Source organism: Pan troglodytes, chromosome 1 (genome assembly GCF_028858775.2).
Source record: "Pan troglodytes isolate AG18354 chromosome 1, NHGRI_mPanTro3-v2.0_pri, whole genome shotgun sequence".
Classification (NCBI taxonomy): domain Eukaryota; kingdom Metazoa; phylum Chordata; class Mammalia; order Primates; family Hominidae; genus Pan; species Pan troglodytes.
In genome coordinates this window covers 214,667,001-214,693,533 of record NC_072398.2, presented here as the reverse complement: position 1 = coordinate 214,693,533, position 26,533 = coordinate 214,667,001, and the positions used below count along the sequence as shown (strand labels likewise).

The 26,533-nt window shown below is 44.4% G+C and overlaps 1 long non-coding RNA gene and 2 other non-coding genes across 9 annotated transcripts in view; all 3 read right to left on the bottom strand.

Moving 5' to 3' along the window:
• Positions 1 to 49: 49 nt before the first annotated feature.
• The window catches only part of LOC104004085 (uncharacterized), a 49,295-nt gene continuing 22,811 nt past the window's right edge, over positions 50 to 26,533 (bottom strand). For 3 of the 7 annotated variants that reach the window (XR_008538261.1, XR_010154886.1, XR_008538262.1), the window contains 6 exons: positions 21,846 to 21,926; positions 21,476 to 21,767; positions 19,945 to 20,050; positions 5,974 to 6,054; positions 5,604 to 5,895; positions 50 to 4,178 (listed from right to left, as the gene is read on the bottom strand). This is a non-coding gene — a long non-coding RNA (uncharacterized LOC104004085). The remainder of the gene's footprint in view (positions 4,179 to 5,603; positions 5,896 to 5,973; positions 6,055 to 19,944; positions 20,051 to 21,475; positions 21,768 to 21,845; positions 21,927 to 26,533) is intronic. The other 4 variants (XR_008538266.1, XR_008538269.1, XR_008538264.1 and 1 more) reach the window with 4 other exon arrangements.
• On the bottom strand, positions 51 to 214 carry LOC129138439 (U1 spliceosomal RNA). Its single transcript, XR_008541679.1, has one exon. It is a non-coding gene; the product is annotated as a U1 spliceosomal RNA (small nuclear RNA).
• On the bottom strand, positions 15,923 to 16,086 carry LOC129138440 (U1 spliceosomal RNA). Its single transcript, XR_008541683.1, has one exon. It is a non-coding gene; the product is annotated as a U1 spliceosomal RNA (small nuclear RNA).

Sequence of the window (26,533 nt, the reverse complement as noted above, 5' to 3'; positions counted from 1 at the left end):
AAAAGGATATCATCCTTGGCGTACAGTCTATCTTTGAAACCACAGAAAGTCAGGGGAAAGCGCGAACGCAGTCCCCCACTACCACAAATTATGCAGTCGAGTTTCCCACATTTGGGGAAATCGCAGGGGTCAGCACATCCGGAGTGCAATGGATAAGCCTCGCCCTGGGAAAACCACCTTCGTGATCATGGTATCTCCCCTGCCAGGTAAGTATGAGATCCTCTGCCTCTGCCCCGACACAGCCTCATACGCCTCACTCTTTACACACACGGTCACTTGCCCCGCGCACTCCCGAGCCCTTTCCAGCCCTGACACACAGCTGGGATTCTCACTTCCGATCAGCGGTCCTGAACCCGCTCCCAGGGCACGGGAACTCCTTCGTGACGAAGCAGCAAGTGGCGAAGCAGCAGCCTCTGCGCTGCCTCATCTACATAGAAGTCGCCCTGTCCGTGATGTCACCGACAGTGCCTTGCCCAGTCCCCGTCTGCCTTTCTGCCACTCAACCGACCAATCTGCTGCCAGAGCCGCCAAGGGGAAGTGACGTCTGCCTCTCCCTTTTTCCCTCCCGCCCCTGCGTCTGTTCTCTCCCAAAGAAGCTGGTCCTTAGCCTGGTCTCAGCTATTCTGTTAGCTTGATCTCCTACCATCTGAGAGTGGGCTTCCTTCAAACAACCAAATTTCCAGGTATTTCTAAACTGCCCTTCCCCTACACCATTCTTTGGTTCAGTATTTCAAGACCCCTAAGAGAAATGGTACATTTACATGTAAGCACAGGATAGTGAAGTATTTACAACAAGTGCTTTGGAGCCAGCAAATATGAATCAGAATCCAGCTTTCCTTTCCTACATACATGACATTGGGCAGCTAATTTCTAAGATTTTACTTCTTTATCGGTGAAAGTGGAGTACTAGTACTTGCTCTGTGCAACTGTGATGGTTGTTACATGAGGTAGCATCTAGAAACAGCTTGCACATTGCCAGACACCCAGTGGAAGGTCAATGAATGACTATTTGAGGACTAACTATTACAGAAATGTTTACTCTTCTGAGTCCTGATTTCTAGTCTCCTGGACTAAATAGGTTCACTGTTTTCCTCCCGGTTCAGTTTCCAGACACATCACAGAATTATAAGAATATTAAAAACGCAGGCTTATACCTACACAGGATTTTCTATAACCCTCTTTCTGCTTTGAGCTCCTAAAGCTATTTCATAGAAAAATGACCTTATTTTTAAATAGAGGGGGCAGTTGAAAATCAGTGAACGGGCCTACCCCCTAATGATTTTTTTCTCAGACATAATTATAATAATTAGCATTATAAAGTGCTAATTATCTTTGGACACAGAGGACCTGCACACCAGAGACAGAGGTCCGCATTAAGTAAAGTGGATTTCACTTTCTTCAGTTGTGAGATTTCTCTTTTTTCTTCTTTGTAATGATGCAAAGATATATCCTCCACCAAGCCTCATTTAAAAACTTTTTCCAGTTAAGGAAACTATCTCTTGGCCATCCACAGCCAGACTCCATATTGAGATTATGGATATTCAAAGAAATTGTCTTTCCTTTGTATATTGTCATAACTTTTTGTGAAATGTTCGTTTTATAGTTCCAGGCCAGCACCTAGAACCTGGCTAGAATAAAAAACTGCAGAAATCATGAGTTTCTTGTTTGGATGAAAGAGCACACCTATTAACAAATGATAGACGGCTATCCTACTGTGAGTCCTGAAAACTGGTGGTGTGATTGTTGAATGGGTTAGGGGTATAGCAGAGAAACTCAGTGTGGGGTACATACAATTTCAGCTTGAATCACACTTAACAGATCCTCTGTTCCAACCATTTAAATTTACAAAGAAGAAACTAAGGCACAGAACTACTTGAGAAGAGAAGCAGAATTGAAAACTAGAGCTCCTGATTGTTCTCAAAATAATTTTTATCATACTGCATCGGGTTCTAAGTGAGAGGGCTTCTTATTTAGTAATGCCAAGGTCATGTGTTAACATGTAAAAAAAAAATTAGACGAGGAATGGGGCATCGGTGTAAGATTATACAGAGTGTAAAGTTGGGCTTTCTCTTATCATCTGTTGTCAACAACAGGATGATTGTTACTGTTACCCACTCCTTACCATCATTAACACAGAGACGTTGGATATTGAGGAGAGACTTTAAAACAGAATATTAGTAATGCAGAGCTATAAAGAGCCACGATCATATTAATACAATCCTCCATACACATAGTGACCTGTCTGCAGCTCCAGCCTAGAGAAACCCAGTTATTCACTTGTAGGGGGCAGCCCCATTATCAGAAAGCGCTGTTCAATTGGAAGTGCTCATCTGTGTTAGGTCAAAAACGACTTCCTCTAAATATCCATTCTGTGTATTGAAGTACAAATGAGTCCCACTTAAGAAAAAACAAAACAAACCAACTTCCAATGATTTAAAAATACTAACGTGACCCTCTTACGTTTACCTAAATCTAGTGTTTCTCAAACATCAGCTGTATCAGAATCCCTGAAGGACTTGTTAAAACAAATTGCTGGTCTCTACTCTGAGCTTCTGATTCATTAAATGTGGGATGGTACCTGAGAATCTGCATTTCTAACACGTTCCCAGGTGACGCTGATGCTGTTGCTCTGAGAACCACTTTGAGATCCACATCTCTAAGCTAATCAGTCTGTCCATCACACCTTACAAGACATACTTTCCTAATCTGACACCCTTCTATTTGTCTTTTTTTTGAATGCTTTAGAAATTTAGCTGTTATCTTTTTTATGTATTTTACATTTGTTACAGCTTTCCTTGGTGGACATATATGACTTTTCTACTTGAAAATAAACACGTTTTTCTTTAAAATATCATTAAATAAGAGTGTAATTAGTGATATAAAGCAAGATGACTAAAAAGAATCTCTCATTATTATGTTTGCACAGCCTATATACAAATTATTTGAACTAGAAAGGATTTGCTAAGTAAATTATTTCTATTTCCATCACTTCATAGTGAATATTATGCTGATTAGGGGAAAAAATAAGCTTTCTTTTTTCTTTTGAGATGGAGTCTCACTCTGTCACCCAGGCTGGAGTGCAGTGGCGCGATGTCGGCTCACTCTGTCATCCAGGCTGGAGTGCAGTGGCGCCATCTCGGATCACTAAGCCATCTCGGCCTCCCCAGCTCAAGCGATTCTACTGCCTCAGCCTCCCAAGTAGCTGGAATTACAGGTGTCCGCCACCATGCCCAGCTAATTTTTGTATTTTTAGTGGAGATCACCATGTTGGCCAGGCTGGTCTCGAACTCCCCACCTCCAGTGATCCGCCTGTCTTGGCCTCCCAATGTGCTGCGATTACAGGCATGAGCCACCACGCCCAGCTGAAAGCAGCTTTTCTGATAGTAACTTTGTTTTCCCATTCTGGAGTTTATGGCAGTATGAAAAAGACTGAATTTATAAGCAGAAGATCTGTTTTTGAAATCCGGGGACCTGTATTTCACAATGGCTTTGATGTGTTTTGATTGTGCACCTTTAGACAACTTATCAGTTTCCTCATTTTTATACAACAATAAAATAGTAACAGCTACCCATTAAATTCTGTACAGAAGCTAGGGACAGACGCAGTAACACTTGCATATCTATAAAGGCTTTGTAAATGTGGGTATGATATCTAATGTTTATGCACATGCTGTTTGATTATTTTCATTTGGAATTCCACTCCATTAAAGGAAAAGTAACATACGAATTCAGATTCTTGTAAGTCTTCAGGCATAAGGCCTCCATTGACTAAGTACATTGCCTACATAATTTCTCCTAACCCAAATGAATCTCCGGTTAAACCAAGCTGGTGGTTATGTACTGTCTCCAGAGGATGCCAAGCATGAAGTCCTTGAGTATATTCATCTTGGATCCTCTGATTGGACAACTGCGGTATTGAGACTTCAAGTTCCCCCTTGAAGGCCGCAGACGGTACCTGTAATTTTACTCAAGTTTTAAATGTACGCTCTTTGTTAAGAAAGAGTGACAATGATTTGATTTATTTTCCGTGACTGGGGTTAGGGATGGGGGAGACTCTAGGAATGTGACTTACCAGTGAGGTTCTAGTTTTGTAAATCACAGGACAAGTTTTGTTAGGCAAATGTTGGACTATAGGGCTGAGGTTGTTTTCCACCACAACATATAGACTTCTACTAGCCCTTGAAGGAAAAAACACGAGAAAATCAGTTGGGTCAGCTGAGTATTCCTTTATGAGTATGGAACAGACTTACATAACAATTCTGCAGGTAATGGCTCTGGAAAGGTCAACCACTTAGTTTTGGACAACTCTTTTCTATTCTGTATAACCACTTTTTCACCAAAATGATACTAAATAAATATGCTATAGGAAGCTATATTTTGACATGACTGTTTTAGGCAAAGATACACTCACTAACTTACTCCACAAGAGTTTCTAATCAGAGAATATCATATGGATCTATTTGAATTGCTCCCATGCTTGGCTGAGCCCAAAATAATTTACTGTGCGTATGTACACCAAGTGAGAAGGTTGAGGAGGTGTCGCTTGTACATCTCTTTATTCTTTCTTTTTTTTAATGTGTGTGCTATTTTCATGTGTTTTCAAAGGCTCTCTTGCTTAGCTTTTATTTTGCCATTAAAGATTTTTTTCTGTGCTATAACTGTATTTTTAAGTCTGGTTTGAGTTCAAGAAATCCACAAATTCACAAAAGATTAAGAATAATTTGTGAATAAAATGATGCAGAAATAAAAAATGCATTTTCCAAATAACTCCCTTGCAGTCCTTCTCTCCCAACTACCACTTTCTATTAAGTTTCTTCTTCCTACTCTGTGAAGTGCCATGAGCTTTCAATTCATTGTATTTTAAGTATAAGCTATACTTACTAACCTTCACATTATTCTTTGCTACTTAAATAAGCTTGCTTTCATAATTCAATTGATGTATTGTTTAACTGATATTTTTAATTGGTATATTTTGATATATATAGATAATTGATAGCTATATAATTCATTTGAGATATTTTGGGTATGGAGGGTTGGAAGGAATCCTTTCATAATTTTTCTACTTAAAAGAAATCTTTTTTCATTTAACAGCTTTTCCCATGGGGATAGAGTTTTCATGAATAAATCAAAGTCATTAAATGAGGTATATGGTACATCTTTTAAGAGTCACAGAAAGAAGCAACAACAATTTACCCAGGCAGAGGGTATAAGTTTAGACCTTGGTTGCCTGATTTGTGGGACAAGTTCTTTAATTTTTTTTCTTTATATTTTGACTTTTTTTTTGGACTCTCTCCTCCCCTTCCAGTCTCCAGGTCAAATACTTGACACCTGAATGATGTTCAATTATTTAAAAGATGGATTGGCCAGCTCAGCTCCTATCTCAGACAGACTGTCTTTAAATGTATTTTCAACATGTCTTCAGACAGTTATTTTTCCTCTGTTCAATTTTGTTCATCTTCTTACTTAACCGTTCAAGTGCTACTATTTCCTTTTTAAATGTAGTATTGAGAAGTGCAAACATTATTGGAAAAGAGAGTCTCACTAGCATAATTGTGCATTATCTTCCTCTTATATTGCTGGCCTCCCTGCACCCCCATGCCCACCTCCTCCTCGCGCCTCCATGCCGCTTCCCACCGCTCCAGCTCCTTGCAGCTGTGAGTCCAGTCACTGGTCACCTTTCGTATCTCCTCACTCAGAGCCTGGTTGGCCAAACCTGCCTGGTCCAGCTGTTCTCAGAGCATGGCATTCACCTGGGCCAGGCTGGCACTCCTGAATGGGGCACAGGGGATCAGTAGGCGCTCGCCCAGGGGGCCATGCTGCCAGCCCTGGCCCTCCCTGCTGCTCCTCCTCCAGCCAGATGAGGGCACTCTCCAGGTCTTGGCTGTGCTCTGTGTCCTGGGTGGGAGAGAAGTTAAAGCATCAGGCTGGGCAGGTGGAGGGCAGGGCCTGCCTCTTCCCCACCATGGCACCCACCCTCAGCTGCTGCTGCTCCAGCTCTCCGGATCTCTCCAACAGCTGCTCCAGCTCCGAGAACCTCTTCTTGTACTGGAGAATCTGGGGATTGGGAGCTGATGGTGAGCCCCAGGGGTGGGGGCAGAGCAAAGTGAACACGTGGGAGGGAAAGAGCAGGAATGGGTGGCCCTGACCTTGCCCTGCAGCCGCTGCACAAGCTGGGCCTGCCGCTGCTGGCCCTCCAGGTAGGCCTGCAGCTTGCGCCACTAGGAGGCCTGCTCCTCCTGCAGCGCCTCCGCAACTCCACGCTCTGGGGTACCAGCCCCCTGGGCTCTTGCGTCTCCAGCTCACCAGATTCCAGCCACAGAGCCTGCTCCAGCTGCAGGGAAGGGCCCTGGGTGAGAGTCCTGGGCCTCCTGGGAAGGCAAGCTCAGGCCTCTGTAGGGGGTGGCAGGCTGGGCCCAGACCCACAATGCCTTGTAGGCTGATAGCCTGGCGCCCTGGGGAGCAGCACATGTGGGCAAGCCCAGGGGCAGTGCACGTGTGCATGGGGTGATGCAGCCATGCACGGGCACGCAGATGGGGCATGCATGGACACATGCAGGTGAGCCCACAAACCCAAACCATGCAGGCAAAGCTCAAAGGTGCACCTGGGGTCTACCTCAGGGGCCTCAGTACACTATGTGCCTCTCCTCCAGAACACTTAGCCCTGTCGTGGTTTCTGTTTATTACATGGATGCCTGTGTCTTCCCACCATGCCCCCACCCCAGTGTGAGCTCAGAAAGCCTGGATTTTTTGTTCCTCATTCTACCTTAGTACTATAATGGTGGCTGTGGAATGGCATGGCTCACGCTCAGTAAATATTTCTTGTGATGGTGAATTAATGGCATGAGCTCATGGGAATACATTCAAACAGAGGTGTCAATCCGCCTATGCATATCTGAGCTTAAAGATATGCACACACATAACACATACAGGCAACCTCAAACATCCCCAGGGGGACACGAAGGAACCCCCTCATATACACAGCATTAAGATTTGTAAGAGGTGCACACAGATGTTGCCCTATAAGGCGCCTGCATATTAATGCCCGCTTCTGGCTGGGTGCAGTGGCTCATGCCTGTAATCCCAGCACTTTGGGAGGTCAAGGCGGGTGGATCACTTGAAGTCAGGGGTTCGAGACCAGCCTGGCCAACATGATGAAATCCCGTCTCTACTAAAAATCGAAAAATTAGCCGGGTGTGGTGGCATGCACCTGTAATCCCAGTTACTCAGGAGGCTGAGGCAGGAGAATCACTTGAACCTAGGAGGCAGAGGTTGAAGTGAGCCGAGATCGCACCACTGCACTCCACCCTGGGCGACAGAGCAAGACTCCATCTTTTATTTATTTATTTATTTATTTATTTATTTATTCATTTATTTGTCTCATGGGCTGAGCGAGGGGACCCCGGCTGGTGGAGGGACAGCTGCGCCCTGCAGGCCGCTGCATCCGGGCAGGCCCCGGCCTCTTGTCGTGCCCCCGGCCCGCGACAACCCGGGCAGGATGGGCAGCAGGACGCGGCGGGGCATCCGCGGAGCCCGTCGGGAACGCTCTCTTGGCCTCCGGTGCCGGGCAGTGGTGGGTGCGGCACCCACAGTGCCCACAGCGCCCCCAGCCCTGGGACGTGGCTCCAGCCCGCCCCCAGGCAGGCAGCCTCCGTCGCCGGGAGCACGTCGCCTGGGCAACATGGAGACACTTCAACTCTTAAAAAAACAAGACAACCACCACAACAACAAAAACAAGAACAGAAATTAGCCGGCTGCGGTGACTCGTGCCTCTGCTACTCCAGAGGCTGAGGTGGGAGGATCGATTCAACCAAGATGCCACCAGATACAGTGAGACTGTCTCTCAGAGAATAAGTCAAACAAACAAAAAAAGAGGCTGTGTAAGAGGTGACTCTGGGGACAGTGGAAAAACACTAAGGTTTTCAAGTGGTGTTAAAAGCCACTAGGCCTTGGGGACCATTGAGCAATCTACAAAGCACGGAAGCCTAGATCCCTGAGCTCTGCCTGCCAAGTACCACCACAGCTAACATGGGAGACCTCCCCCACAGACACTGAAATTTGCCTCCCGAGGAAACAAGTGACTACAGACATCTGTCCCAGGACAGTAAACAAGAAAACAAGGTCTCACAAAAACAAAAACAGCTGACCACAGCATACAATCACTGAGACCGAGCCTGCGACTATAGGCGAAAAAAAAATGCTGTCCATTATTCATACCATGAAAGACCAGGGGAAAGTGCGAACGCAGTCCCCTACTACTGTTGTGGGAATCAGGAGAACAGAGAGACCAATGGGTGAAATAGGAGGATTTATTGACTGCACTGAGGCCCAGCAGATTAAAATCCAAAGGCTGAGCCCCGAACAAAGACAGGGCTTGACTTTATAGACACTTCTGAAAGCGGGTTGGCTAGTTTGAATTGCGTGGCGGGAATTTGATGGCATGAAACTCGGGGGCAGGCAAGAGGGCTTATAGAAGCAGAACAAAGGCAGCTAATCAAACTGTCACAGGTCTTGCAATGCAAGTATGGCTGGTGACCTTGCAGCTGCACTGAAGGGAAATCAGGAACTTAACAAAACTTGAATAATTCGAAATGGAAAGGGGGAAAGAGAAGGTAGTAAAGGCATTTGTTGTTTTTTCCTCTTATCTTTGCTAGGGGCTGACTGTGTTGAGAGAGTCTCCGGAACTCATACTTCGGGGCTCTGACTTTTCAGATCGTGTTACCGAGGATCTGCTAGGGCTCTATGTATGGCAGGTCTTGGAGTCAGCCAAGTACAGGAAAGCTTCTCTTTTCCTTTTAACTTCTGCCTTATTACTACAACTTGTGCAGCACACCATGCCTGGTTTTCATCAGCAATGTTTCCTGAGGTTACAGAAAGATTTCTAATCCTGGGAGGAAACACTCCCTTGAAGCAAAAGTGTTCTCCCCTCAAAAATGCAAGGAGCTATCTTCTTGATAGCCAGGCAGATAATTCTCAGGTTTTGCCCCACAGAATCTCTATCTAAAGTAGAGCAATGGTCATGCCTAGTGAAAAGTTTGAGGGAACTCACCCAATATTGGGTTTCTTCAGAGCCATATATATAGATATAACCAAATATCCTAAAAGACACTGCCCTTCATCATTCCATGCTGTTAGACATTTACAGGACCATGGATGGTGATCTCCTCCAGACAAAAATAAATGCTGGTGCAGAACAGGTAAGTGTATTATAATTTGAGTACATCAGCTTTTGGGCATTTTAAACCATGGGTCAGACATGTTAGAGCAAGAGGCCAGGTTGATAGCAAGAGGGAGTGTTTTTCTTTTAATTTGCCAATAGCAAAGTGATGTTTGCCATTGTCATTTCAGAGTGAGGTGGCAATTTGTTGTTGTCTGGTTTTGTGGGTTTTTGTTTGTTTGTTTGTTTGTTTGTTTGTTTGTTTTTGAGACAAGGTCTCACTGTCACCCAGGCTGGAGTGCAGTGGCATGATCAGGGTTTACTCCTGCCTTGACCTCATGAATTCAAGCAAACCTCCTTACTAATCCTCCCGAGTAGCTGGGACTACAGGCACGTGACCCTACACCCTGGGGTGTGAACTGGGATTTGATGTTTTCAGTTGGCTCTCTAATGGAATAGGTTCCCTTACTCTTCTAGAATCAGATTGTCTTCATGATTATCATTCTTGTGTGCATTATATTTCTACTACCCTGCTGGGTTTTTTTCTATTTTTCTTTTTTCTTTTTATTTTTTTCTTTGTGAGACAGAGTCTCGCTCTGTCTCCCAGGCTGTATTGCAGTGGCAGGATCTCAGCTCACTGCAACCTCCACTTCCTGGGTTCAAGCAATTCTTTTGCTTCAGCCTCCTGAGTAGCCACCTGGCTAATTTTTGTATTTTTAGTGGAGACAGGGTTTCACCATGTTGGCAGGCTGGTCTCGAACTCCTGATCTCAAGTGATTCACCCGCTTCAGCCTCCCAAAGTGCTGGGATTACAGGCATGAACTACCACACCTGGCTCTCAAACCATTTTAGTTAAGCAAAGACAGATTTGTGTGGCTTTTTAGTACAATGCTGAATTATCCTCCAATCTATATTTTTAGGAAGGACCTGGGGAATGGCAACTTGGAGATATTTGGTGAAAATGTGAGCCTTTCATGTTCTGCTTCAGTCCCTTTTTGAAAATCCTTCCAATTTACCTTTTGCAACCAGTTAGTGGCCTTCCCTTCTTCACCAGCATGTGAATTAATTGATAAAGATCAGAATATTTGGGCTCAAAGGTTTCAACAGTTAAGTCAAATTTTCTGCCAAAGCCTACAGGATCTTGGAGCCTGCTTTAGAAACACAAGAGTGAAATGTATTTAAGTTTAGATCAGGGAAGTCCTTTATAATATTCTTAATTCACGTTTTGGTGAAGTGGTATACACAACGGTAGGCTCCCCTCTTCCTGTGGGTTTGGGTTTTACCTTGAAAGGGGCTGTCAGAACAGAAGTTTCAGGGAAGGGACCAGATCCCTGGGGACTTTCCTTAGGTGATGGTGATGGAAGAAGAGGCAAGGCAGGACAGGAAGGCTCAGGTAAGAAAGACTATGCAGGTGCAGGGGCAGGAGGAGAAGGAGCAGTTGGAGGTGAAAGAGACAAAGCCTCCTCAATATTTCTCAATTCAGAAAACATGACAGTTTACCTCCTTCAGCTTACTTCCTCAATGGAGGCAATTTTCTCAGTTCTTTTAGAAATTTTAGAAATTTAGACATTTCTAGGTCTCATTGCAATTAAGTCTCCTATTTAATTTGTCTGGTTCGAAAACCAAATTTCTCTCTCTTTTTTTTTTTTTTTTTTTGAGACAGGGTCACCCAGACTGGAGTGCAGTGCTGTGATCTCGGCTTACTGCACTCACCGCTTGCTGCTTGACAGCCAATAAGTCGAGGGTTGAGGTGTAGGGGCAGGGAAGGTGACTTTATTCCAGAGAGCCACCAAACTGAACAGATGGTGAACTAATATCCTAAATAACCATCTTAAATTAATACGATTTTCAGGATCCTTGTACGTTAGGGAAGGGAGGAAGAAGGAGGCGCTTGAGGTGAAGAGGTCTGACAATGACAGACATGGGCTGCAGTGGGAGCCCAAGGGGATGGTGAAAATTCTTCGTCCTTTGTCAGGTCACACTGCTCTTATAAATCTTCAGCATAACACGGTTACTTGTGTATACAACCTCTCTATCTTCTCAGGAGTTAGTTTGGGGAAGGGATTATTATCATCTGTGCTTTAAAGTTGAACTGTAAGCTAAATCCCTCCCATAGATAGCTTGGCCTATGTGCAGAAATAAGAAAAAGCAGTTAGCCTGGAAGATGTCACCACAGGGTAGGAAGGGTTAGGAGCAAAATGCAGACAGTCATGCTAGGCCTCCTTTTCATTGCCATATGTTTAATGTATTTGAACACATAATTTTAATTTTTTATACTTTATTTTTATTTATTTATTAGTTTTTTGAGACAGAGTCTCACTCTGTTGCCCCCCCAGGCTGGAGTGCAATGGCGTGATCTTGGCTCACTGCGACCTCTGCCTCCTGAGTTCAAGCAATTCTCCTGCCTCAGCCTTCTGAGTAGCTGGGATTACAGGAGCCCCCAACCATGCCCGGCTAATTTTTGTATTTTTAGTAGAGACAGGGTTTCACCATGTTGGCCAGGCTGGTCTCAAACTCCTGACCTCGGGCTCCCAAAGTGCTGGGACTACAGGCATGAGCCACCATGCCCAGCCTAACCAAGATTATTAAACCATTCTAATTTGTCAAAAGAGTCACACTGATTTTTAAAAAATAATGTAATGGGCCAGGTGCAGTGGCTCATGCCTGTAACCCCAGCACTTTGGGAAGCCATAGCAGGAGGATCATGAGGTCAGGAGTTGAAGACCAGCCTGACAAACATGGTGAAACCCCGTGTCTACTAAAAATACAAAAATTAGCCAGGTGTGGTGGTGTGCGCCTGTAATCCCAGCTACTCAGGAGGCTGAGACAGGAGAATTGCTTGAACCCGGGAAGCAGAGGTTGCAGTGAGCTGAGATTGCACCACTGCACTCTAGCTTAGGCGACAGAGTGAGACTACATCTCAAAATAAATAAATAAATAAATAAATAAAATAATAATGAAATGAACTTTTTCAGGTCTTTATATAATAAATATTACATTATTTAAATTGTTCAAAAGCATCAAGGATTCCTCTCTGCTATCAACTTCATTTATTTTATTGTACCAAACTACCAGGACCATTAATTTAATCTACAGTTAAATCTATTATTTTTTCGTGTTAGAAATTCAACAAGAAAATTTTTCCCTAATGAAACCTCACATTTCAAGCATAAGCAGCCTGGGCGAGGTGGCTCACACCTGTAATCCCAGCACTTTGGGAGGCCGAGACAGCTGCATCACTTGAGGTCAGGGTTAGAGACTAGCCTGGCAAACATGATGAAACCCTGACTCTACTAAAAATATAAAAATTAGCTGGGTGTGGTGGCGTGCGCCTGTAATCCCAGCTACTCTGGAGGCTGAGGCAGGGAAATAGCTTCAACGTGGGAGGCAGAGCTTGCAGTGAGCTGAGATGGCACCACTGCACTCTAGCCTGGGCTACAGAGCAAGACTCTGTCTCAAAAATAAATAAATAGATAAATAAGCATAAGTAGTAAAAAAATAACATAAATTAAAAAATAAGGCACAGGGTCTTGCTCTGTTATCCAGGCTAGAGTGCAGTGGGGCAATCATAGCTGACCAACTTGGAACTTCTGGGCTCAGGCAATCCTCCTGGCTCAGCTTGCCTTGTATTTTTTTAGAGATGAGGTCTTGCCCTGTTCCCCAGGCTGGTCTCCAACCGCTGGCCTAAAGCAATCCTTCCGCCTCAGCCTGTTGAGTTGCTGGGAGTACAGGTGCAAGACATGCAGCCTAGCATTGTAGTAAAACAATTTTCAACAAATTCTTAATTTTCTTTTCTTTTTTTTTTTTGAGTTGGGAGTCTCATTCTGTCACTCAGGCTGGAGGGCAGTGGCACAATCATAGTTCACTGCAGCCTGAGATTACAGTCATGCATTATCATGCCCGGCCAACTTTAAAAAATTAGCTAATACTTAAAAATTTGTAGAGACAGTGGTTTCACTATGTTGCCCAGGCTGGTCTCCAACTCTTAAAGTGCTGGGACTGTAGCTATGAGCCACCATACCTGGCTTAATTTTCTTATTTTAATTTTATATAAGTGATTATTATTGTTCCTAAGATAATTGGGGCAGTGACTCCTTTACAATTTTAGAGATCTAATATGTCTATTCACTTCACTGAAAGAGTATGCCAATTTGTTTCATGAGAAAATATCCTATATTTAAAAAGCAGGAAAATTCCTTCCACCAAACTAGGGTGCATTCTAAAGAAACGAATTGTGCTAAGTAACATCTCTTAAAGTGAAAACAGAGGCAATGGTATCTATTAACAATGTTTATCAGTGAAGGAAATAAACTGAAAAGATGAACATCATTAGATCCTTGGAGGGCCTTCATTGCTGAAAATCTCAGTAATATTGTGATACCCTTTTGAGTCCGGCACGGCATTCTCTTTCCAGGGCATGTAACAGCGGGTGAATAATTTCTTTTCATTCATTTCCATTAAGGGCTGAACTTCCTTAATGTTCTGGAGATTATTAAATTTGATTTGTAGAGTTGTGAAAAGTACTCATATTGCTGATTCCATTGCTTATATGTGATCATATAAATCTTTTCTCTTTTTGTAGTGTGGTTTAAACTTAATCCTTAAAGGACATGTATTTGAATTTTTCAGCTGGTTAGAAACCTGAATATACCAATCAAAGAAAACTGCTCCTTACATGCTACAGATTTAGTTTTCTTCCTGTACTAAGATGTCTTTTAGATACAGTAAATTCGTTAAAGCCAAGAGCCCCTAGGAAACGAAGTTGGGTGGGAGGGGGGACATTGAGTAGTAAGATCACTCTTGTAACAGAGATGCCACTCTTGCAGATATTGACAACAATTGGGCCTATAAAATTTTTACCAAACATTGGAAAGACAAGATCTGAACAACTTATCATTGCTGCAGTCTCAAATATCAGGAAATACCATTATTCTCAGGACAATAAATAGACAATAAAGAAGACTCACAGACCAGATTAGCTGTCATGTATCACCAAACAGGGACTGGATCCTTGTCAACACGACCCAACAGAGATTGTCCCCAGAAATTCACTTCATAACCTCAAAACCAAAAACCCACACTGATGGCAGAAAATAATGATGCAAAGAATGAGAGAGAAAGAGAGAGAGAGAGAGAGAGAGAGAGACCTGTCCTATAGCCATACTCAGTGGGTAAAAGCCAAAGAGCTCAATTTCTGCTCATGATACTTAATAGAACATAGGGAACATGAGCCAATAGCTCAATGGGTTCAGATCTGCACCAAGTGCCTGTTGGACGCAGGATTCTACTGTCTCCAATAATATGTCTCAGATGCACTAATTTTTTTTCTTTTTTTGAGACAGAGTCTTACTCTGTTGCCCAGGCTGCGGTGCAATGGCGTGATCTCGGCTCACAGTAACCTCCACCTCCCGGGTTCAAGTGATTCTCCTCCCTCAGCCTCCCGAGTAGTTGGGATTACAGACACACACCACTGCGCCTGGCAATAATAATAATAATAGTAACTATTATTATTATTATTATTATTATTATTATTGTGCGTGTGTATGTATTTTTAGTAGAGACGGAGTTTTGCCATGTTGGTCAGGCTGGTCTTGAACTCCTGACCTCAGTTGATCAAAAGTAGGTGAGGTCAGAAAACATACCCTGGGAGAGGCTGGCACAATGTCCAGAACCGCCATCTCTAGGCCTGGGGTTTTCCTCTGTAGTGGAATACTAGTATTCATGTAGTGCAGGGACAAAACCAATTAGATAGTTCTGGGAGTTAGAAAGAGATGATTTTCAGTGCTATTTGAGAAGGGGTATTAAGGAATTTGCCAGGGCACTGACGCGTGTCAGGTGTAAACCTCAGGTTGAGAGAGAGCTAAGTATTTTCTGTCCATGAAGGTGATAAGCGAGGGCCTGAAGAAAGAGGGACTGGGGAGGACACTGGCCCCAGAAATAGGAAAGGGCTTCTTGGGGGTGGGAAGGATGGGTCAGGGTGCTATCTAGAAAGTTGCCTGGCAGTGGATGTAGGATGTGGGAGTGAGACATCAAACATGAAGCAGTCGCTTAAAGTCTGAAGAAAGACTAGATATATAAACGGCAGGAGATAGTAGGGAAACTGGACCGGCTCCTCATAAAACTTCCCGCCTTCTATCTCAGGGAGGATCGCAGGGCATTTCCGCCAAGACAGGTGAGACTGCGGTTCTGACCTGCGGGCCTCCATGAATATGCGCGAGGGCACCTGGGGGCCGGCAGAACCTTCCCCTACGCAAAGTAAGCGTGTTATGTCTACAACCCAACGGGGACACTGAGAGCCCCAAAGGCCCTGCTTTCTTCCCAGAGAACAGCGCCCATCTGCGTAGTTTCTACCTGGCTCTATGAGGTGAGAACACACTCCCCGCTAGCACAGAAATCCTACAAACTCCTGTGGGGGCTGCGCTTGGAAGCAGAGGCTGTGTAAGAAGTGACTGGGGGGTAGGGAAAAACACGAAGATTTTCACACAGGGTGAGAACCCAAGAGACTGGAGACCACGGACCAATCCCTGCAAAAAGCAGCCAGGGTAGAAAGGGAAGAGCTGAGCGGCCTTCACGATAGCTAATTTGTGTTACAAAGCCGATACGGCGGATGCTCGCTTTTTCTCCTATGGCGTGCAGGCGATATGTTACTTCCTATTCCCCAGCCCTCCACTGCAGGATTAACACCTAAGACGCCAACCAAGACACAAACCAATACAAAAAAAGGATATCATCCTTGGCGTACAGTCTATCTCTGAAACCACAGAAAGTCAGGGGAAAGCGCGAACGCAGTCCCCCACTACCACAAATTATGCAGTCGAGTTTCCCACATTTGGGGAAATCGCAGGGGTCAGCACATCCGGAGTGCAATGGATAAGCCTCGCCCTGGGAAAACCACCTTCGTGATCATGGTATCTCCCCTGCCAGGTAAGTATGAGATCCTCTGCCTCTGCCCCGACACAGCCTCATACGCCTCACTCTTTACACACACGGTCACTTGCCCCGCGCACTCCCGAGCCCTTTCCAGCCCTGACACACAGCTGGGATTCTCACTTCCGATCAGCGGTCCTGAACCCGCTCCCAGGGCACGGGAACTCCTTCGTGACGAAGCAGCAAGTGGCGAAGCAGCAGCCTCTGCGCTGCCTCATCTACATAGAAGTCGCCCTGTCCGTGATGTCACCGACAGTGCCTTGCCCAGTCCCCGTCTGCCTTTCTGCCACTCAACCGACCAATCTGCTGCCAGAGCCGCCAAGGGGAAGTGACGTCTGCCTCTCCCTTTTTCCCTCCCGCCCCTGCGTCTGTTCTCTCCCAAAGAAGCTGGTCCTTAGCCTGGTCTCAGCTATTCTGTTAGCTTGATCTCCTACCATCTGAGAGTGGGCTTCCTTCAAACAACCAAATTTCCAGGTATTTCTAAACTGCCCTTCCCCTACACCATTCTTTGGTTCAGTATTTCAAGACCCCTAAGAGAAATGGTACATTTACATGTAAGCACAGGATAGTGAAGTATTTACAACAAGTGCTTTGGAGCCAGCAAATATGAATCAGAATCCAGCTTTCCTTTCCTACATACATGACATTGGGCAGCTAATTTCTAAGATTTTACTTCTTTATCGGTGAAAGTGGAGTACTAGTACTTGCTCTGTGCAACTGTGATGGTTGTTACATGAGGTAGCATCTAGAAACAGCTTGCACATTGCCAGACACCCAGTGGAAGGTCAATGAATGACTATTTGAGGACTAACTATTACAGAAATGTTTACTCTTCTGAGTCCTGATTTCTAGTCTCCTGGACTAAATAGGTTCACTGTTTTCCTCCCGGTTCAGTTTCCAGACACATCACAGAATTATAAGAATATTAAAAACGCAGGCTTATACCTACACAGGATTTTCTATAACCCTCTTTCTGCTTTGAGCTCCTAAAGCTATTTCATAGAAAAATGACCTTATTTTTAAATAGAGGGGGCAGTTGAAAATCAGTGAACGGGCCTACCCCCTAATGATTTTTTTCTCAGACATAATTATAATAATTAGCATTATAAAGTGCTAATTATCTTTGGACACAGAGGACCTGCACACCAGAGACAGAGGTCCGCATTAAGTAAAGTGGATTTCACTTTCTTCAGTTGTGAGATTTCTCTTTTTTCTTCTTTGTAATGATGCAAAGATATATCCTCCACCAAGCCTCATTTAAAAACTTTTTCCAGTTAAGGAAACTATCTCTTGGCCATCCACAGCCAGACTCCATATTGAGATTATGGATATTCAAAGAAATTGTCTTTCCTTTGTATATTGTCATAACTTTTTGTGAAATGTTCGTTTTATAGTTCCAGGCCAGCACCTAGAACCTGGCTAGAATAAAAAACTGCAGAAATCATGAGTTTCTTGTTTGGATGAAAGAGCACACCTATTAACAAATGATAGACGGCTATCCTACTGTGAGTCCTGAAAACTGGTGGTGTGATTGTTGAATGGGTTAGGGGTATAGCAGAGAAACTCAGTGTGGGGTACATACAATTTCAGCTTGAATCACACTTAACAGATCCTCTGTTCCAACCATTTAAATTTACAAAGAAGAAACTAAGGCACAGAACTACTTGAGAAGAGAAGCAGAATTGAAAACTAGAGCTCCTGATTGTTCTCAAAATAATTTTTATCATACTGCATCGGGTTCTAAGTGAGAGGGCTTCTTATTTAGTAATGCCAAGGTCATGTGTTAACATGTAAAAAAAAAATTAGACGAGGAATGGGGCATCGGTGTAAGATTATACAGAGTGTAAAGTTGGGCTTTCTCTTATCATCTGTTGTCAACAACAGGATGATTGTTACTGTTACCCACTCCTTACCATCATTAACACAGAGACGTTGGATATTGAGGAGAGACTTTAAAACAGAATATTAGTAATGCAGAGCTATAAAGAGCCATGATCATATTAATACAATCCTCCATACACATAGTGACCTGTCTGCAGCTCCAGCCTAGAGAAACCCAGTTATTCACTTGTAGGGGGCAGCCCCATTATCAGAAAGCGCTGTTCAATTGGAAGTGCTCATCTGTGTTAGGTCAAAAACGACTTCCTCTAAATATCCATTCTGTGTATTGAAGTACAAATGAGTCCCACTTAAGAAAAAACAAAACAAACCAACTTCCAATGATTTAAAAATACTAACGTGACCCTCTTACGTTTACCTAAATCTAGTGTTTCTCAAACATCAGCTGTATCAGAATCCCTGAAGGACTTGTTAAAACAAACTGCTGGTCTCTACTCTGAGCTTCTGATTCATTAAATGTGGGATGGTACCTGAGAATCTGCATTTCTAACACGTTCCCAGGTGACGCTGATGCTGTTGCTCTGAGAACCACTTTGAGATCCACATCTCTAAGCTAATCAGTCTGTCCATCACACCTTACAAGACATACTTTCCTAATCTGACACCCTTCTATTTGTCTTTTTTTTGAATGCTTTAGAAATTTAGCTGTTATCTTTTTTATGTATTTTACATTTGTTACAGCTTTCCTTGGTGGACATATATGACTTTTCTACTTGAAAATAAACACGTTTTTCTTTAAAATATCATTAAATAAGAGTGTAATTAGTGATATAAAGCAAGATGACTAAAAAGAATCTCTCATTATTATGTTTGCACAGCCTATATACAAATTATTTGAACTAGAAAGGATTTGCTAAGTAAATTATTTCTATTTCCATCACTTCATAGTGAATATTATGGTGATTAGGGGAAAAAATAAGCTTTCTTTTTTCTTTTGAGATGGAGTCTCACTCTGTCACCCAGGCTGGAGTGCAGTGGCGCGATGTCGGCTCACTCTGTCACCCAGGCTGGAGTGCAGTGGCGCCATCTCGGATCACTAAGCCATCTCGGCCTCCCCAGCTCAAGCGATTCTACTGCCTCAGCCTCCCAAGTAGCTGGAATTACAGGTGTCCGCCACCATGCCCAGCTAATTTTTGTATTTTTAGTGGAGATCACCATGTTGGCCAGGCTGGTCTCGAACTCCCCACCTCCAGTGATCCGCCTGTCTTGGCCTCCCAATGTGCTGCGATTACAGGCATGAGCCACCACGCCCAGCTGAAAGCAGCTTTTCTGATAGTAACTTTGTTTTCCCATTCTGGAGTTTATGGCAGTATGAAAAAGACTGAATTTATAAGCAGAAGATCTGTTTTTGAAATCCGGGGACCTGTATTTCACAATGGCTTTGATGTGTTTTGATTGTGCACCTTTAGACAACTTATCAGTTTCCTCATTTTTATACAACAATAAAATAGTAACAGCTACCCATTAAATTCTGTACAGAAGCTAGGGACAGACGCAGTAACACTTGCATATCTATAAAGGCTTTGTAAATGTGGGTATGATATCTAATGTTTATGCACATGCTGTTTGATTATTTTCATTTGGAATTCCACTCCATTAAAGGAAAAGTAACATACGAATTCAGATTCTTGTAAGTCTTCAGGCATAAGGCCTCCATTGACTAAGTACATTGCCTACATAATTTCTCCTAACCCAAATGAATCTCCGGTTAAACCAAGCTGGTGGTTATGTACTGTCTCCAGAGGATGCCAAGCATGAAGTCCTTGAGTATATTCATCTTGGATCCTCTGATTGGACAACTGCGGTATTGAGACTTCAAGTTCCCCCTTGAAGGCCGCAGACGGTACCTGTAATTTTACTCAAGTTTTAAATGTACGCTCTTTGTTAAGAAAGAGTGACAATGATTTGATTTATTTTCCGTGACTGGGGTTAGGGATGGGGGAGACTCTAGGAATGTGACTTACCAGTGAGGTTCTAGTTTTGTAAATCACAGGACAAGTTTTGTTAGGCAAATGTTGGACTATAGGGCTGAGGTTGTTTTCCACCACAACATATAGACTTCTACTAGCCCTTGAAGGAAAAAACACGAGAAAATCAGTTGGGTCAGCTGAGTATTCCTTTATGAGTATGGAACAGACTTACATAACAATTCTGCAGGTAATGGCTCTGGAAAGGTCAACCACTTAGTTTTGGACAACTCTTTTCTATTCTGTATAACCACTTTTTCACCAAAATGATACTAAATAAATATGCTATAGGAAGCTATATTTTGACATGACTGTTTTAGGCAAAGATACACTCACTAACTTACTCCACAAGAGTTTCTAATCAGAGAATATCATATGGATCTATTTGAATTGCTCCCATGCTTGGCTGAGCCCAAAATAATTTACTGTGCGTATGTACACCAAGTGAGAAGGTTGAGGAGGTGTCGCTTGTACATCTCTTTATTCTTTCTTTTTTTTAATGTGTGTGCTATTTTCATGTGTTTTCAAAGGCTCTCTTGCTTAGCTTTTATTTTGCCATTAAAGATTTTTTTCTGTGCTATAACTGTATTTTTAAGTCTGGTTTGAGTTCAAGAAATCCACAAATTCACAAAAGATTAAGAATAATTTGTGAATAAAATGATGCAGAAATAAAAAATGCATTTTCCAAATAACTCCCTTGCAGTCCTTCTCTCCCAACTACCACTTTCTATTAAGTTTCTTCTTCCTACTCTGTGAAGTGCCATGAGCTTTCAATTCATTGTATTTTAAGTATAAGCTATACTTACTAACCTTCACATTATTCTTTGCTACTTAAATAAGCTTGCTTTCATAATTCAATTGATGTATTGTTTAACTGATATTTTTAATTGGTATATTTTGATATATATAGATAATTGATAGCTATATAATTCATTTGAGATATTTTGGGTATGGAGGGTTGGAAGGAATCCTTTCATAATTTTTCTACTTAAAAGAAATCTTTTTTCATTTAACAGCTTTTCCCATGGGGATAGAGTTTTCATGAATAAATCAAAGTCATTAAATGAGGTATATGGTACATCTTTTAAGAGTCACAGAAAGAAGCAACAACAATTTACCCAGGCAGAGGGTATAAGTTTAGACCTTGGTTGCCTGATTTGTGGGACAAGTTCTTTAATTTTTTTTCTTTATATTTTGACTTTTTTTTTGGACTCTCTCCTCCCCTTCCAGTCTCCAGGTCAAATACTTGACACCTGAATGATGTTCAATTATTTAAAAGATGGATTGGCCAGCTCAGCTCCTATCTCAGACAGACTGTCTTTAAATGTATTTTCAACATGTCTTCAGACAGTTATTTTTCCTCTGTTCAATTTTGTTCATCTTCTTACTTAACCGTTCAAGTGCTACTATTTCCTTTTTAAATGTAGTATTGAGAAGTGCAAACATTATTGGAAAAGAGAGTCTCACTAGCATAATTGTGCATTATCTTCCTCTTATATTGCTGGCCTCCCTGCACCCCCATGCCCACCTCCTCCTCGCGCCTCCATGCCGCTTCCCACCGCTCCAGCTCCTTGCAGCTGTGAGTCCAGTCACTGGTCACCTTTCGTATCTCCTCACTCAGAGCCTGGTTGGCCAAACCTGCCTGGTCCAGCTGTTCTCAGAGCATGGCATTCACCTGGGCCAGGCTGGCACTCCTGAATGGGGCACAGGGGATCAGTAGGCGCTCGCCCAGGGGGCCATGCTGCCAGCCCTGGCCCTCCCTGCTGCTCCTCCTCCAGCCAGATGAGGGCACTCTCCAGGTCTTGGCTGTGCTCTGTGTCCTGGGTGGGAGAGAAGTTAAAGCATCAGGCTGGGCAGGTGGAGGGCAGGGCCTGCCTCTTCCCCACCATGGCACCCACCCTCAGCTGCTGCTGCTCCAGCTCTCCGGATCTCTCCAACAGCTGCTCCAGCTCCGAGAACCTCTTCTTGTACTGGAGAATCTGGGGATTGGGAGCTGATGGTGAGCCCCAGGGGTGGGGGCAGAGCAAAGTGAACACGTGGGAGGGAAAGAGCAGGAATGGGTGGCCCTGACCTTGCCCTGCAGCCGCTGCACAAGCTGGGCCTGCCGCTGCTGGCCCTCCAGGTAGGCCTGCAGCTTGCGCCACTAGGAGGCCTGCTCCTCCTGCAGCGCCTCCGCAACTCCACGCTCTGGGGTACCAGCCCCCTGGGCTCTTGCGTCTCCAGCTCACCAGATTCCAGCCACAGAGCCTGCTCCAGCTGCAGGGAAGGGCCCTGGGTGAGAGTCCTGGGCCTCCTGGGAAGGCAAGCTCAGGCCTCTGTAGGGGGTGGCAGGCTGGGCCCAGACCCACAATGCCTTGTAGGCTGATAGCCTGGCGCCCTGGGGAGCAGCACATGTGGGCAAGCCCAGGGGCAGTGCACGTGTGCATGGGGTGATGCAGCCATGCACGGGCACGCAGATGGGGCATGCATGGACACATGCAGGTGAGCCCACAAACCCAAACCATGCAGGCAAAGCTCAAAGGTGCACCTGGGGTCTACCTCAGGGGCCTCAGTACACTATGTGCCTCTCCTCCAGAACACTTAGCCCTGTCGTGGTTTCTGTTTATTACATGGATGCCTGTGTCTTCCCACCATGCCCCCACCCCAGTGTGAGCTCAGAAAGCCTGGATTTTTTGTTCCTCATTCTACCTTAGTACTATAATGGTGGCTGTGGAATGGCATGGCTCACGCTCAGTAAATATTTCTTGTGATGGTGAATTAATGGCATGAGCTCATGGGAATACATTCAAACAGAGGTGTCAATCCGCCTATGCATATCTGAGCTTAAAGATATGCACACACATAACACATACAGGCAACCTCAAACATCCCCAGGGGGACACGAAGGAACCCCCTCATATACACAGCATTAAGATTTGTAAGAGGTGCACACAGATGTTGCCCTATAAGGCGCCTGCATATTAATGCCCGCTTCTGGCTGGGTGCAGTGGCTCATGCCTGTAATCCCAGCACTTTGGGAGGTCAAGGCGGGTGGATCACTTGAAGTCAGGGGTTCGAGACCAGCCTGGCCAACATGATGAAATCCCGTCTCTACTAAAAATCGAAAAATTAGCCGGGTGTGGTGGCATGCACCTGTAATCCCAGTTACTCAGGAGGCTGAGGCAGGAGAATCACTTGAACCTAGGAGGCAGAGGTTGAAGTGAGCCGAGATCGCACCACTGCACTCCACCCTGGGCGACAGAGCAAGACTCCATCTTTTATTTATTTATTTATTTATTTATTTATTTATTCATTTATTTGTCTCATGGGCTGAGCGAGGGGACCCCGGCTGGTGGAGGGACAGCTGCGCCCTGCAGGCCGCTGCATCCGGGCAGGCCCCGGCCTCTTGTCGTGCCCCCGGCCCGCGACAACCCGGGCAGGATGGGCAGCAGGACGCGGCGGGGCATCCGCGGAGCCCGTCGGGAACGCTCTCTTGGCCTCCGGTGCCGGGCAGTGGTGGGTGCGGCACCCACAGTGCCCACAGCGCCCCCAGCCCTGGGACGTGGCTCCAGCCCGCCCCCAGGCAGGCAGCCTCCGTCGCCGGGAGCACGTCGCCTGGGCAACATGGAGACACTTCAACTCTTAAAAAAACAAGACAACCACCACAACAACAAAAACAAGAACAGAAATTAGCCGGCTGCGGTGACTCGTGCCTCTGCTACTCCAGAGGCTGAGGTGGGAGGATCGATTCAACCAAGATGCCACCAGATACAGTGAGACTGTCTCTCAGAGAATAAGTCAAACAAACAAAAAAAGAGGCTGTGTAAGAGGTGACTCTGGGGACAGTGGAAAAACACTAAGGTTTTCAAGTGGTGTTAAAAGCCACTAGGCCTTGGGGACCATTGAGCAATCTACAAAGCACGGAAGCCTAGATCCCTGAGCTCTGCCTGCCAAGTACCACCACAGCTAACATGGGAGACCTCCCCCACAGACACTGAAATTTGCCTCCCGAGGAAACAAGTGACTACAGACATCTGTCCCAGGACAGTAAACAAGAAAACAAGGTCTCACAAAAACAAAAACAGCTGACCACAGCATACAATCACTGAGACCGAGCCTGCGACTATAGGCGAAAAAAAAATGCTGTCCATTATTCATACCATGAAAGACCAGGGGAAAGTGCGAACGCAGTCCCCTACTACTGTTGTGGGAATCAGGAGAACAGAGAGACCAATGGGTGAAATAGGAGGATTTATTGACTGCACTGAGGCCCAGCAGATTAAAATCCAAAGGCTGAGCCCCGAACAAAGACAGGGCTTGACTTTATAGACACTTCTGAAAGCGGGTTGGCTAGTTTGAATTGCGTGGCGGGAATTTGATGGCATGAAACTCGGGGGCAGGCAAGAGGGCTTATAGAAGCAGAACAAAGGCAGCTAATCAAACTGTCACAGGTCTTGCAATGCAAGTATGGCTGGTGACCTTGCAGCTGCACTGAAGGGAAATCAGGAACTTAACAAAACTTGAATAATTCGAAATGGAAAGGGGGAAAGAGAAGGTAGTAAAGGCATTTGTTGTTTTTTCCTCTTATCTTTGCTAGGGGCTGACTGTGTTGAGAGAGTCTCCGGAACTCATACTTCGGGGCTCTGACTTTTCAGATCGTGTTACCGAGGATCTGCTAGGGCTCTATGTATGGCAGGTCTTGGAGTCAGCCAAGTACAGGAAAGCTTCTCTTTTCCTTTTAACTTCTGCCTTATTACTACAACTTGTGCAGCACACCATGCCTGGTTTTCATCAGCAATGTTTCCTGAGGTTACAGAAAGATTTCTAATCCTGGGAGGAAACACTCCCTTGAAGCAAAAGTGTTCTCCCCTCAAAAATGCAAGGAGCTATCTTCTTGATAGCCAGGCAGATAATTCTCAGGTTTTGCCCCACAGAATCTCTATCTAAAGTAGAGCAATGGTCATGCCTAGTGAAAAGTTTGAGGGAACTCACCCAATATTGGGTTTCTTCAGAGCCATATATATAGATATAACCAAATATCCTAAAAGACACTGCCCTTCATCATTCCATGCTGTTAGACATTTACAGGACCATGGATGGTGATCTCCTCCAGACAAAAATAAATGCTGGTGCAGAACAGGTAAGTGTATTATAATTTGAGTACATCAGCTTTTGGGCATTTTAAACCATGGGTCAGACATGTTAGAGCAAGAGGCCAGGTTGATAGCAAGAGGGAGTGTTTTTCTTTTAATTTGCCAATAGCAAAGTGATGTTTGCCATTGTCATTTCAGAGTGAGGTGGCAATTTGTTGTTGTCTGGTTTTGTGGGTTTTTGTTTGTTTGTTTGTTTGTTTGTTTGTTTGTTTTTGAGACAAGGTCTCACTGTCACCCAGGCTGGAGTGCAGTGGCATGATCAGGGTTTACTCCTGCCTTGACCTCATGAATTCAAGCAAACCTCCTTACTAATCCTCCCGAGTAGCTGGGACTACAGGCACGTGACCCTACACCCTGGGGTGTGAACTGGGATTTGATGTTTTCAGTTGGCTCTCTAATGGAATAGGTTCCCTTACTCTTCTAGAATCAGATTGTCTTCATGATTATCATTCTTGTGTGCATTATATTTCTACTACCCTGCTGGGTTTTTTTCTATTTTTCTTTTTTCTTTTTATTTTTTTCTTTGTGAGACAGAGTCTCGCTCTGTCTCCCAGGCTGTATTGCAGTGGCAGGATCTCAGCTCACTGCAACCTCCACTTCCTGGGTTCAAGCAATTCTTTTGCTTCAGCCTCCTGAGTAGCCACCTGGCTAATTTTTGTATTTTTAGTGGAGACAGGGTTTCACCATGTTGGCAGGCTGGTCTCGAACTCCTGATCTCAAGTGATTCACCCGCTTCAGCCTCCCAAAGTGCTGGGATTACAGGCATGAACTACCACACCTGGCTCTCAAACCATTTTAGTTAAGCAAAGACAGATTTGTGTGGCTTTTTAGTACAATGCTGAATTATCCTCCAATCTATATTTTTAGGAAGGACCTGGGGAATGGCAACTTGGAGATATTTGGTGAAAATGTGAGCCTTTCATGTTCTGCTTCAGTCCCTTTTTGAAAATCCTTCCAATTTACCTTTTGCAACCAGTTAGTGGCCTTCCCTTCTTCACCAGCATGTGAATTAATTGATAAAGATCAGAATATTTGGGCTCAAAGGTTTCAACAGTTAAGTCAAATTTTCTGCCAAAGCCTACAGGATCTTGGAGCCTGCTTTAGAAACACAAGAGTGAAATGTATTTAAGTTTAGATCAGGGAAGTCCTTTATAATATTCTTAATTCACGTTTTGGTGAAGTGGTATACACAACGGTAGGCTCCCCTCTTCCTGTGGGTTTGGGTTTTACCTTGAAAGGGGCTGTCAGAACAGAAGTTTCAGGGAAGGGACCAGATCCCTGGGGACTTTCCTTAGGTGATGGTGATGGAAGAAGAGGCAAGGCAGGACAGGAAGGCTCAGGTAAGAAAGACTATGCAGGTGCAGGGGCAGGAGGAGAAGGAGCAGTTGGAGGTGAAAGAGACAAAGCCTCCTCAATATTTCTCAATTCAGAAAACATGACAGTTTACCTCCTTC